Source organism: Adiantum capillus-veneris, chromosome 12 (assembly GCF_014529385.1).
Source record: "Adiantum capillus-veneris isolate H3 chromosome 12, ASM1452938v2, whole genome shotgun sequence".
Classification (NCBI taxonomy): domain Eukaryota; kingdom Viridiplantae; phylum Streptophyta; class Polypodiopsida; order Polypodiales; family Pteridaceae; genus Adiantum; species Adiantum capillus-veneris.
In genome coordinates this window covers 26,383,984-26,396,126 of record NC_140942.1, presented here as the reverse complement: position 1 = coordinate 26,396,126, position 12,143 = coordinate 26,383,984, and positions in this window count along the sequence as shown.

The following is a 12,143-nucleotide window of genomic DNA, read 5'->3' as shown; positions in this document are numbered from 1 at the left end:
TCTCTTAGCTTGCGTATAGCCTCTGACATATACCAGTAGACCCGACCAAAAATAAAAGAATCTGTGTCAACTGCTCTCAAAAGATCTACAAATGGCTTTGACACAGTTACTATTCTTTCTACATTACGCCAAAAGACTGGCGAGTTTACTATTTGCGCACATCGACCAGCTGCTTCTTGATAACTTGGATACTTGCTGAGCCATCCATCCCATCTTCTGTCTGCTAAGGTTTCCATCAATGCAGGCTTCAACTCTTGCAAAGCAGCAAGAACATAGTATGCCGTAGCAAACCTTGTCGCGCAACATATTTGCAAAGCTTTATTTGGTGACTTGGTTCAAAAAAGAGCATACGAAAATTGATGCTCTCTAATGAATTTCACCACATGATTTGCATCCAATAAAGTTTGCTTCACACATGCTATTTTACCAATATCTTTTAAAAGAAAATTTAAAGTGTGAGCTGCACATGGTACCCAAGAAATCTCCGTATACTTGACTTGAATAGATCTTCCTCCTTTGTAGTTGGCCGCATTATCTGTGACAATAGCAGTCACATTCTTTGGTCCACCTGCCTTTGCAATTGCACGCTCATACACCCCTGCTAGGTAGGTGATAGTCTTCTCTTTCAATGAGCTGTCAATTGCTTCCACGAACATAGCCCCTCTAGGGTTAAAAAGCATTACATTGATTAAAGTTTTTTTTTGACAGTTAGTCCATCCATCCAATGCTATGGTGCATCCATATGCTGGAACAAACTCTAGAACTGTGCATTTGAGAATGGCTTCAGTTTTGTCTTTGACTTTATCAAGATATTCAGTTCGCATCTTGTTATAGTCAGGAAGCACAAATCCTTTTTTGGCTGTACTCATCAAAGCATCTTGCAATATTGGATTGCGCATACTAATTGAACGATATGCCACACGCAACAAATGCTTGTGTCCATTTTAAATGCAACTCAAGAAACCATTGTTTACCTAATGCTTCAGGCATTGTCTGTCCATTGGATGACGCTCTGCCGGATTTGCTTGTGCTAGGAACTCCTCCTGATGTAGAAGCATGTCCATGAAGAGGGTTCAATTGAGAACTTTGATCGTTTACTTGAGTGGTACACACCTCTTCTGTTGCCTCATTGCATACAGATGGTTCAATATTCGCATGAATATCTTTAGAAATATCACCTTTATGTTTAGCTGCAAGAATCAACTTTACTTTGCGAGAACACATGGCAAATTTTTCATGAATATCTTTTGGTGGTGCCCCGCGCTTTTCAACATTGCCAGGGACTTTAAATAAATGCTCTTTATTCGTGGCCACAAGATTTACATTTGAGTCGAGATGTATTTCTCCCAGCTTTCAACTCATGCACATAACTCCACTCTTGTCCTTTCACCATGATGCACAAAAGTAATTTGCTAATTAGAACAAAGTCAATGATCATTTTCATAATCAAAATCAATTAAAACATTAAATTAATTAAACTAACAATGATTGAACGAAATTAAAATAATTAAAAACAATGATTGAACAAAAATACAATAATAAAAAACAATACCATTGGATTACATATAAATTGCATCGATTTATCTAAAGTGCAAGCTTGTAGCTTTAACACATTACGATAATCAATAATTACAATTAAATCAAGTATTAAAATGATTATTAATATAAATTGTTATGATTATCATTATAAATTGTTATACATACAAGAGCTATAAGTGACATTTTTAAATGTCAAAACGATAATCACTTACAATACTTGATAATTATCGTATCTATGTAAAGTGCGAACAAAAAGTTCTTACACTTTACCATAGATTTTTAAGTGATTATCTATCTACAATTTGAGCATGTGTATGCTCTCACACAGTACGGTAGATTTTGCAGTCCAAATAAAGATAAGAGAATATCAATATTTTTGGACATGTTTTTCCTAAATTTTTACTCTAGTGAGAGCATAGCAGTGTGAATAGCTCTACACAAAACGTAAAAATATAATCTTGTTTAATTATATTCATTTTGAAGTGAGAGAAAATCTCTACACATCAAAAACGAACTTTAAATTACATAAAATTAATTTTTATGTAATTATATTTTTAAACTAATTATCTCATGTGAGAGTACACTCTACACACAACGATAATACCCTACTTTTTTTTTTATTAGTCACTTTCAAGTGTCAATTAATTGAACACATTGACAAGTGATTCTTATAATTACAGTTTGTATCAGGTGAGCGATTAAACTCTTCACAAAATACAAACTTTCAACTATTTACTAATTTTTTCAAAACAAATTCATAAATTTGAATCACAAAACTTAAATTCTATTGAATTTAATTTTTATTTAATTCAAATTATTTTATTTCTTTACAAATTATTTTTTTGATCGTTTGGTGAAAGTACTCACATGGAAAACATTGACGGTGAAAGATGGTATGAGGTCTGTCGCGTGTTGCTATATATACTAACATATTCGATCGTTATAATTTTTGATCGAAAATAATTTCGTTCGAAAAGTTTTTTGATCGAAAAACCAAGAAGTTATACGCATGGCCATTTATGCTGATGTGGCACCGTATAATACGGCCGTATAATTTAGATAAACGAATAATACGCCCATTATTCGCGTATTATACGTCTCCCGAATACCTGAAGAAACAACAAAAGCTGTTTCAAAGAAGTTGACTACAAAAAAAGCACAAATGAAAGCAGATGAAGGAGCAAAGTTTCCAAGTTCAACATCAAATGTCAGCAAACGCAAGATCAAGAGAAGAACAGGGACAAGGAAGATCAACTGTCTCCTATGATGATCAAATTCAGCATATGCGGAGAAACAGGACTCAAAATCACATGTTCAGTTGTGATAGATCCAGAAGCAACAAAGAATCTAATGTCTTATGATACGTGGATAATGATGGGAAATCCGCCACTCACTGAGCTTGAGGAGATCGTGTACACAAGTTCAAAGATGTCAATTCCTAGCTTTGGCATGGAAAAACCGTACTCAAGTTGAGTACCGGGGAGTATAAGGATACTTTCCACATAATCGACTCCCATCACATCAAGGAGAGTCTAGTCTTGATAGAAAGCTGGAGGAACGTCTTCTTTCGACAACAATCAAAAGCTGCAACAACAACACCATTAAAAGCCCCAAAAGAACCTCAAGTCAATGCAAAAAAGGAGCAACCAACCATCGCAGAAAAAGGTAAAGCAAAGGTAAACACTGAAGTATATCAACCTCGCCAGATGAATTTACCTTCAACGAGCTTCCATCAAATTTCCCGCGAAGCCTCTACATCAAGAGCCACATCACCAAGAATGCAATGGAAACCAAAGCAAAAATTCTATTACTTTCCATCACAAAAAAGCATCCAAAATAAGCCAAAGAATGTCAACCAAGTGTTGGTATCCAAAGATCACATCCAAGTCAAAGACCTAGTTTGGATACATGAAGCACAAGTTCAACCACAACAACAAAAGGTGATAGGGTGGGTAGCATCAATTAAGTCAATCACTAATTAGGGCTACTTCCAAGGAAACGCTAATGTTTGGGCCAAAAAGCTTAAAGTAACAGCTTGGACCTACCCACCTCAACCAACGAGTTCTACAAAGAGCAAGATGAGTTATAAACACAAGGCAAACAACTCAAAATAGGAGAAAGAAAAATCAGAAAAGGTAGAAGAAAAGACCTTTAAAGCAAGCAACATAAGAAATTTGAGTACCAAAGTTAGACCTCGGTGAAGCTACCCAATGCAAACAGGTGCAGTAATGGATAATTCTAGTCAAGCTACTCGAAGCACAAGGATTTTACGAAGGTAACACTCGAATATGGTTACCAAAAATTGTAGCTCAACTAGGAAAAATGGCGCTCAATCAAGAAGCACCACAAGGCTCCACCCAAAGGCACACAATCAACAGAAAGAGCCAACAACCAGTCACCACTAATAGTGCTAAGAACTCTAGATGGATACCTCATCTTCAGCTACAAAATCAAGGCTTCTACAAAGGAAATCATTAGATATGGATACCGAAGCCTAGTGTCACTCAAGCCAAAGAAGTAGCAAGAATTCCAAAGACGGTCACACACGAACCAAAGACAATGTGGGATCCAAAATCACTAGTAGAAACTCAATCACAAAGAACCCATACCTCTCAACAATTGCTTCTCATGGAAGATAAAGCAATCGCTTCTCATGGAAGTTCTTCTCATCTCGCTGAAGAACTTGTTTCACAAAGTAGTGTGAGCATACGACAAGCAAGTCAAGAGGAGACAAAATTTTCCAACCTACTTGACAAAATGGTGGCATCCAAAGACCAACACAATAGAAAAGGCCTAAATTTCAAGAACTTACAACAAGAAGAAAAGTTGCCTCAGAAATCAAAGATCAAATCACGTATCAACATGACAGATATGAATCACTCAAGGAAGGGGGGAGTGTCATCAATGCAAAAGATCTTCCAAAGCTAAAGAACAACCTTGAAGACAAAGATTCAACGATCAATGGAAAGATGAAGAATGTCATACAAAGACGTTATCATGCAAACAATGATAACTTCAGCACAAAAGCTCCCAACAACAAAACATAAGGAGTTCCATAGTGCTGACGCTAGTGAAGTATTGCGAGTCAATGACAAAGACAAAAACATCAAAAGAAATCTTCATGGCAGATATGAATCACTCAAGGAAGGGGTTTGTGTCATTAACGACAAAGCACTTCCCAAGCTGAAGTCCAACCTTGAAGACGAAGCTGAAGACAACCCTATGACAAGACTGCACAAGGTCGTGTCAAGAAACGACACGATTTAGGAAGGGGGGAATGTTTGAGGATAGATCAAACGGGCGTCCACCTGGCCGGACACGTAGCCAGACAACACATTTGTACCCTATTAATTGTCCGAGCTAGTGTAGTGATACTATATGTAAATCCTAATTCTAGAGTAGCAGGTCAATTCCCTAAGTTGTAATGATGTCATGATAATTGTAAAGGTTCGTGTGAGTCGACCACCACTGGCCATTTAGAATGCCCTAGGTATAAAGGTCAATAACCTTAATGTGAAAGGAGGCTTATTTTTAGAAGAAGAAAGGAGCTCTGAAAACGTACGCTCAAGCTACGAGTTGCTCCAACCTTGTAATCGACTTTTCTAACGATTGGGTAATTAGATTTCATTTTCAAAACTTGCATTGTGTTCCTCTCTCTTTGGTCTTTAATTCAAGTGTAAGCATTGTCAGTTTTGTTGAGATTCATGAGTATGTGTTTGTGATCTCTAATTGTAGATTTGAGTGTTTAAATCACTATTTTTAGTCGTTTTGACCATAGGAGAGTGTTCTTAGACGATTGGACAAAATTTTTGGCATGTTCTATTACAGTGTTTAGGACCTTTTTCATGATGGATTGTGATTTTGGTACCTTGTCGGATTGCTACTAGACTTTCTAGGATAGTGTCCCTAGGTGTCATAGACCTCCTCCTAAAGTTTTGTTGCATTTCGAATCCGTTCGAGTGACGAAATGGCGTGATGACCTAGAGCTGTGAGAAAGGACATAGGCAGAGTTCCCTGATCATTGAGTGTTGGTTTGCTTGTAGAGTTGTTGTGTTTTCTTGTTAAGGTTCACTTCTTGAGATTGACGATCTCAAAGAGTCTCTGTGCCCCATCCGAGTCACTTCCCTGAGTATTGACATTATGTTAGTACCAAAAAGCTATGCTGTAGACGTCCATCCCGGCGACCCGCTAACAGGATTGAAGCCCAAATATTGATATTAAGTATAGCCAAATTGATGGATTTCATGGCTTTAGAAGTTAGAACCACCATCATGTCCAAACTATATGGAGACCCCGAGCTATTATTAGCACTTTGAGCTTTCCTCAATGGAGAACTGAAAGTCGGGCTACCACAATTTGCACAGATGGATGGAGCTAGGGAGGTGCCAATAGAGTGAAGTGCATGTGTGTGTGTGTGCAGCAATGGAGAAGAGAGAAGAAGAGAGGAGACACAGGTTTGGGTGGAATTCAAACACAATTGTGTTAGGGTTATGAGTTCTTATTCTTTTACGTGGAATAAATGGTCAGTGTTAGTTCATGGTTAGTAGTCTTCGGCCGCCCAACATTCAAGTGTGGCACATTGGGCTTTACCACCCCAACAACCTCCCACTTAAAGGACAATGTGCCTTTAAGCTGGGGTGACAATGTATATATACATACAATATAGGTAGACAATGACCATGATCATCTACCCAATGCCCATGAGAGCCCGTCAATGTGCAAACTGCTATGAAGGTAATCCCTTTGTTAGAAGATCAACAGGATTCTCAGTGGTGTGAATCTTGGCAAGCTGCAATTGATTTTCCTCAAGCACCTCACGAATGTAGTGATACTTCACATCCACACGCTTTGTCTTTGCATGAAACACTGGATTATTTGCCAATTGTATAGCACTTAAGCTGTTACCATGTAACACAGGCATCTCAACATTGATTCCCAAGTCTCCCATGAGCCGACCAAGCCATATAGCTTCCTTGCAAGCTTCTAAGCTGTAACATATTCAGCCTCTATATTAGAAAAGGTAACACAATCTTGCAAACGAGATCTCCATGAAATTGCCCTTTAGTGAATTCAAAAACATAGCCTGAAGTGGACCTTGTCTTGTCCAAGTTTCCTGCATAATTTGCATCCGTGTAACCCATTACACACGCTTCCTTTATTCCAAAGCAAATGCACATGTCTTTTGTACCATTCAAATATTGCATAACCCCTTTCAGTACCTCCCAATGTTTCTTGCCTGGATTTGACATATATCCGCTAACAACTCCCACTGAAAAAGCAATATCAGGACATGTAGCAATCGTAACATACATCAAACTCCCAACTGCAAATGAATAAGGCACTTGTGCCATTTCAGCATTTTCCTCTTCAGACTTAGGGCAATCATTTTTAGAAAGTTTCACATATAGAGGCAATGGAGTACTCAATGTCTTCCCCCTCTCCATATGGAAACGCTTGAGCACTTTAGCAATGTACTCAAATTGAGACAAATAGACCAATTTCTTGCATCTGTCTCGCTTAATGCGCATGCCAAGGATATGGCTTGCTTCACCCATGTCTTTCATTCCACAGTTTGCATGTAACTCTGACTTCAAGACTGAAATCTCATCCCTGTATTTCTCGGCAATTAGTATATCATCCACATAGAGAACCAAAATTAGCAAACTACCATCTTTAGCTCTCTTAGTGTAGAGGCAATGGTCCATATCGCTACATTTGTAGCCTTGAGAGAGCATGAATGAGTAGAATTTATGATACCACTCCCTTGATGGCTGTTTTAGACCGTAAAGAGTCTTTTCTAACTGACACACCAAGTCTTCATTGCCCTTCTCAACAAAACCTTGTGGCTGCTGCATATAAACTTCTTCTTGAAGATCACCATGCAAGAACGCCGTCTTGACATCCATGTGGTCAAGTTCCATGTCGTCTTTAACAACCAATGCAAGTACACACCACAGAGTAGTCATCTTGACAACCGAAGAAAAGATCTCATCAAAGTCAATACCCTACTGCTGCTTAAATCCTTTAGCAACAAGTCGTGCCTTGTACTTGGGTTTATTATCATGAGGTGTAATTTTTTGCTTATACACCCATTTACCTTTAGGAAACCGAACCAACTTCCAAGTTTGAGTTTTATGCAACGAGTCCATTTTTGATTGCATAGCTTTCTCCCACTTTGCCTTGTCATCCATTGACATGGCTTCCTTATAGTAGGAAGGCTCTCCGCAATCTGTCAACATAATGTAGTCCAATGGGGGAGTAAATCTATCAGGAGGCCTTGAAACTCTTGTAGACCTTCTAATAACTGCTTGAGCTAGTTGTCCCTCAGCAACACCTTGTACTACAGGAGGATTTTGTCCTTGTTGTTTGACATTAGGCACTTCAGCCCTATTGTGGACAACTCCATTTTCTTGGAAGATAACTCTCCTGACCTCCACTATATGCACATGCTTCTTATGCATCTTTTCTTCATTGAAGTATACGTCATTGTTGCTGCAAACTATCTTTTTAGCTTCAGGATCCCATAACCAAAAACCCATCTCACCAGGATTGTTATAGCCAAGAAATATGCATTTCTTTGACTTAGGAGCCAACTTGCTTTGAAATTCCTCTGGAATATGGCAATACGCTTCACAGCCAAAGACTCTAAGATGCTTGCAAGAAGGTGGCTTCCCAGACCACAGCTCTTCAGGCACCTTCTCATCTAAAGTCTTGTTAGGAGATCTATTAATAAGATGGACAACAGCTGATAACACTTCTGCCGAAAATCTATTAGGAAACTTTGCATTAGACAACATGCTACGTAACTTCTCTTGTATGGTACGGTTCATCCTCTTAGCAACACCATTTTGTGGAGGGTTATATGGAGCAGTCAACATTCTTTTGATGCCTTTGGAATCACAAAAAATTTGAAAGGATTTAGTGGCATAGTCATCACCACCATTGTCTGACCTTAAGCACTTGACTTTCTTGCCAGACTGATTCTCCACTAATGCCACAAAATTCTGAAATTTTGAAAGAACTTCATCCTTCTTCTTGAGAGGATATACCCACACTTTCCTTGAGAAGTCATCAATGAATGTAACAAAGTACAATGAACCTCCCATGGATACGTTAGGCATAGGTCCACACACATCACTATGCACTAACTCTAATGGCTCACTTTTCCGAGTGCTTCCCCTTTTGTGTGGTGACTATGTTTGTTTACCATAAAGACAATGCTCACAAACTAAGAAGTCTGAGAAATTGAAGCCAGGAACATAACAAAAATCTTTTGAGACATATGTCCTAAGCGACGATGCCACAAAGAAACACTTGGCTGCTTGGTTACACAAATTACATGGTTTTTAACATCAGATACATGTAGCATGTACAAAGTCCCAGACTTTGAACCATGTGCTACCACTAAAGAACCTTTGGTAATCTTCCACAAACTATCACCAAATGTGCAGTAATATCTTGCATCATCCAATTGTCCTATACTAATCAAGCTTTTGGTAAGCTTTGGCACATGTCTCACATTCTTGAGCATGAATAAAGAACCATTCTGAAATTTCAGCTGCACATCACCAACACCAACTATGTCACAAGCAAAATCATTGCCAAGACGAACACGACCTTTACGGGCTGCATTATATGTACTGAACCACTCTCTGTGAGGAGTCACATGTAACGATGCACCTGAGTCAATAACCCAATCCTGTAAAGCATAGTCATTAGTGGCAACCAAAAATGCTGAATCCATGGCAGATGTGAGATAAATATCTCCATCAGAATCTTCAACAAAAACATTATTGATCTCTTCAATATTTATACTGCCTTCCTTAGTCTTTCCTTCTTCCTGCTTCTTATCTTTACCTTTCTCTTCTTTCCACTTTCAACAGTCTTTCATCATATGACCCTTTTTGTGACAATGATAGCACTCAATGTCTTTTTGACCACGTGATTTTCTATGAGCTTTTCCTCTCTGATTTTGCTTGTCCTTTTCTTGTGATCGACCACAAACAACGAGAGCATTGCTAGTACCACGAGAAGTATCAAGATTCTTCCTGCTAACCTCTTCATTAGTAAGCAAACTGCCCTCAACATCCTCACATGTTAAACCATCAAGAGGTGCTGAGTTACTTATGGCTGTGCGAAAAGTATCCCAACTTTCTGGCAACGTAACTAGTGATAGCCGTTTTCTGGCTCTCCGTAATTGCCATAGTGAGTTACCTCACCCTACCAAAATCACCTAAACGCTTTGGCTATTATTACCTTTTCATTGTACATAGGAGTGTGTGAGTTAGGGGGCTTTTCCCATATCTTCTTAAAACCCTCAGCTAGCTACTCATTGGGTTAGTTGAGCCAAAAAAATAAAAAATATTATGGCCCATTTGTGTGTATATATTTCATTGTACATATGTATAGGAAATTTTTATAATTATTTTGGTATTTATTTAAATATTTATACCTAGGCGTGCACTATTTTTCTATATATGCTATGTACATTTACTTACCATTATCATAATATTTTTACCTATGTATTCTATAAAAAATCATTTCATGCAATCTTCTCTTATTTTTGGTGTGAATACACTCCAAGGAAAAACCTCAAAAATACCTTTCACCATCTGTCTCATTGCCTTTCACTAAATTCCTATTTCCTAGAGGTATTTTTTCTTATCTCTTGTAAATAAATATAATTCAATAAAAACAAATGAGGGTCCCCTCATTTGATTCCTTATATTTTCATATATCTCGTTTTCCCATTTTATATTTATATATAGTTTGACACTATTTTAGATTCCATAAATTGTTTATATATACTAGCTTGGTTTTTCCCATCTTATCCATGTATTATATTTTGCATAATCCACAACCATGCACATTTTCAAACCCCTAAGAATCAATTAGGTCATGCTCTAATGCAAGGAGGCCATATGCAAATTCAACAAAAAGGGGGGCCACTGAAGACTTTTTTGTGAAGAAAAACAGGTATTTTGGTGGGATTTTTAATATCCATCTCCACTTCAAATTTGAAGCAGTGGTCAAAAAAAAAAATGTGGACCAAGATTTGAATAATCACCTCAAAACTTTTGGTGATTTTTGGAGGAACCACCGGTGAGCTAGGATTTTTTGAGTGGACCCCAGTCTTCCCACTTTTCTCACAAGTAGCCCAAAGTCTTCTCTCACCTCTTTTCACACTTCTACACACACACACACACACACACACACACACACACACACACATTCCTCTCAATCCCTCACTCAAACCTGCACCTTTCTTGGTTTCTCTCACCTTCTTCACCATTAACCTCCCCTCTTACTTCCATAGCTCTCATATGAGCTCTCCATGTACATACACCATCACTATGCCTCTCTCTATTACTTTCAAAGTACAATTCCATCTTACCCCTTCTCTATATACATAACATTCAGCATGTAAACCATGCTTAACCTCTACAAATTAAGAGACCTCATCAATCAAATTACCATTTTCATTGCAATAATCAACCTTGGCGGCGGTGGTGTAAAGAAGAGAAGACAAAGAAGAAGATCGATAGTCATTTTGAGAATCTACACAAGTAGGTCAAAACCTTCTTCAAGCTTCACCATCACAAGGATTTCCTCACTTCATTCAAATATCCACCCTATTCTACCCATTGTAAATATATCATTAACTTTTTAGTGATTACTAACACTAACCACTAACATACTAACAGAAAATACACATTGACCTAACCATAAAAGACACCTCACCTCAAGACATGTGCATAGTAACTCTCTCTCTCTCTCTCTCTCTCTCTCTCTCTCTCTCTCTCTCTCTCTTCCCCCTTCCTTAAAACTCTACTTTCACCTTATCTACCATAAATAATGCTCTATTTTGAGCCCACATCCATGACTCAAGCGGCCAAAGAAGGCCCGTAATGTTTTGATATTTAGAAAAAATCATAATCCTGATTTATTAGCTTGTAAATTAGGATTTCCAATAATCTTAATGAGAGGTCTCCAACCTATAAATAGGCCCCTCTCCTTCTTGTAAAACAACCTGCAATATCTCACACAATACCCCAACACTCTATGCATGAGGAGAGACTTAGACGTAGCAACCACTTTGTGAGCTTCACTTTTGGTGTTTGAGAAGCTTTAAGTTACACATTGCAAGTGAGAGAGTATGAGTTCAAAAATCTCAAAACCACTATTGTATATGTTCCTCCATCATCAATAAATTGAGGTTTGGTGCATCAAAGGCGTGATTCGACATTCAAATCTTCGTCCTTCCACTTGTGCGATACGGTTTGGTGAATTCAAGGTGACTTGTGTATTTTGACATTTCTATCGTTTGATCTTGTTTTAGAAAGTGTTTTAGTGTGTTTTCATTGCCAATTTTGTGCCCATTGTAAGAGAGTATTGTGCTGAGAGGTCTCCCACACCCTAAGATAGTGTGTGTGTGTGTGTTGGCAATGTTGAGCATTCACTAAGCATTGAGTCATTTTTGAACAATCTCTACGATAGCATCATAATAGACCATCTCCATCTGCAAGTCACAAATAAGGTATTACGCAAGATTCAACTCTCTCTCTCTCTTCCCTTTTCTCTATCTCTCTGGTCCATTTTGTGTG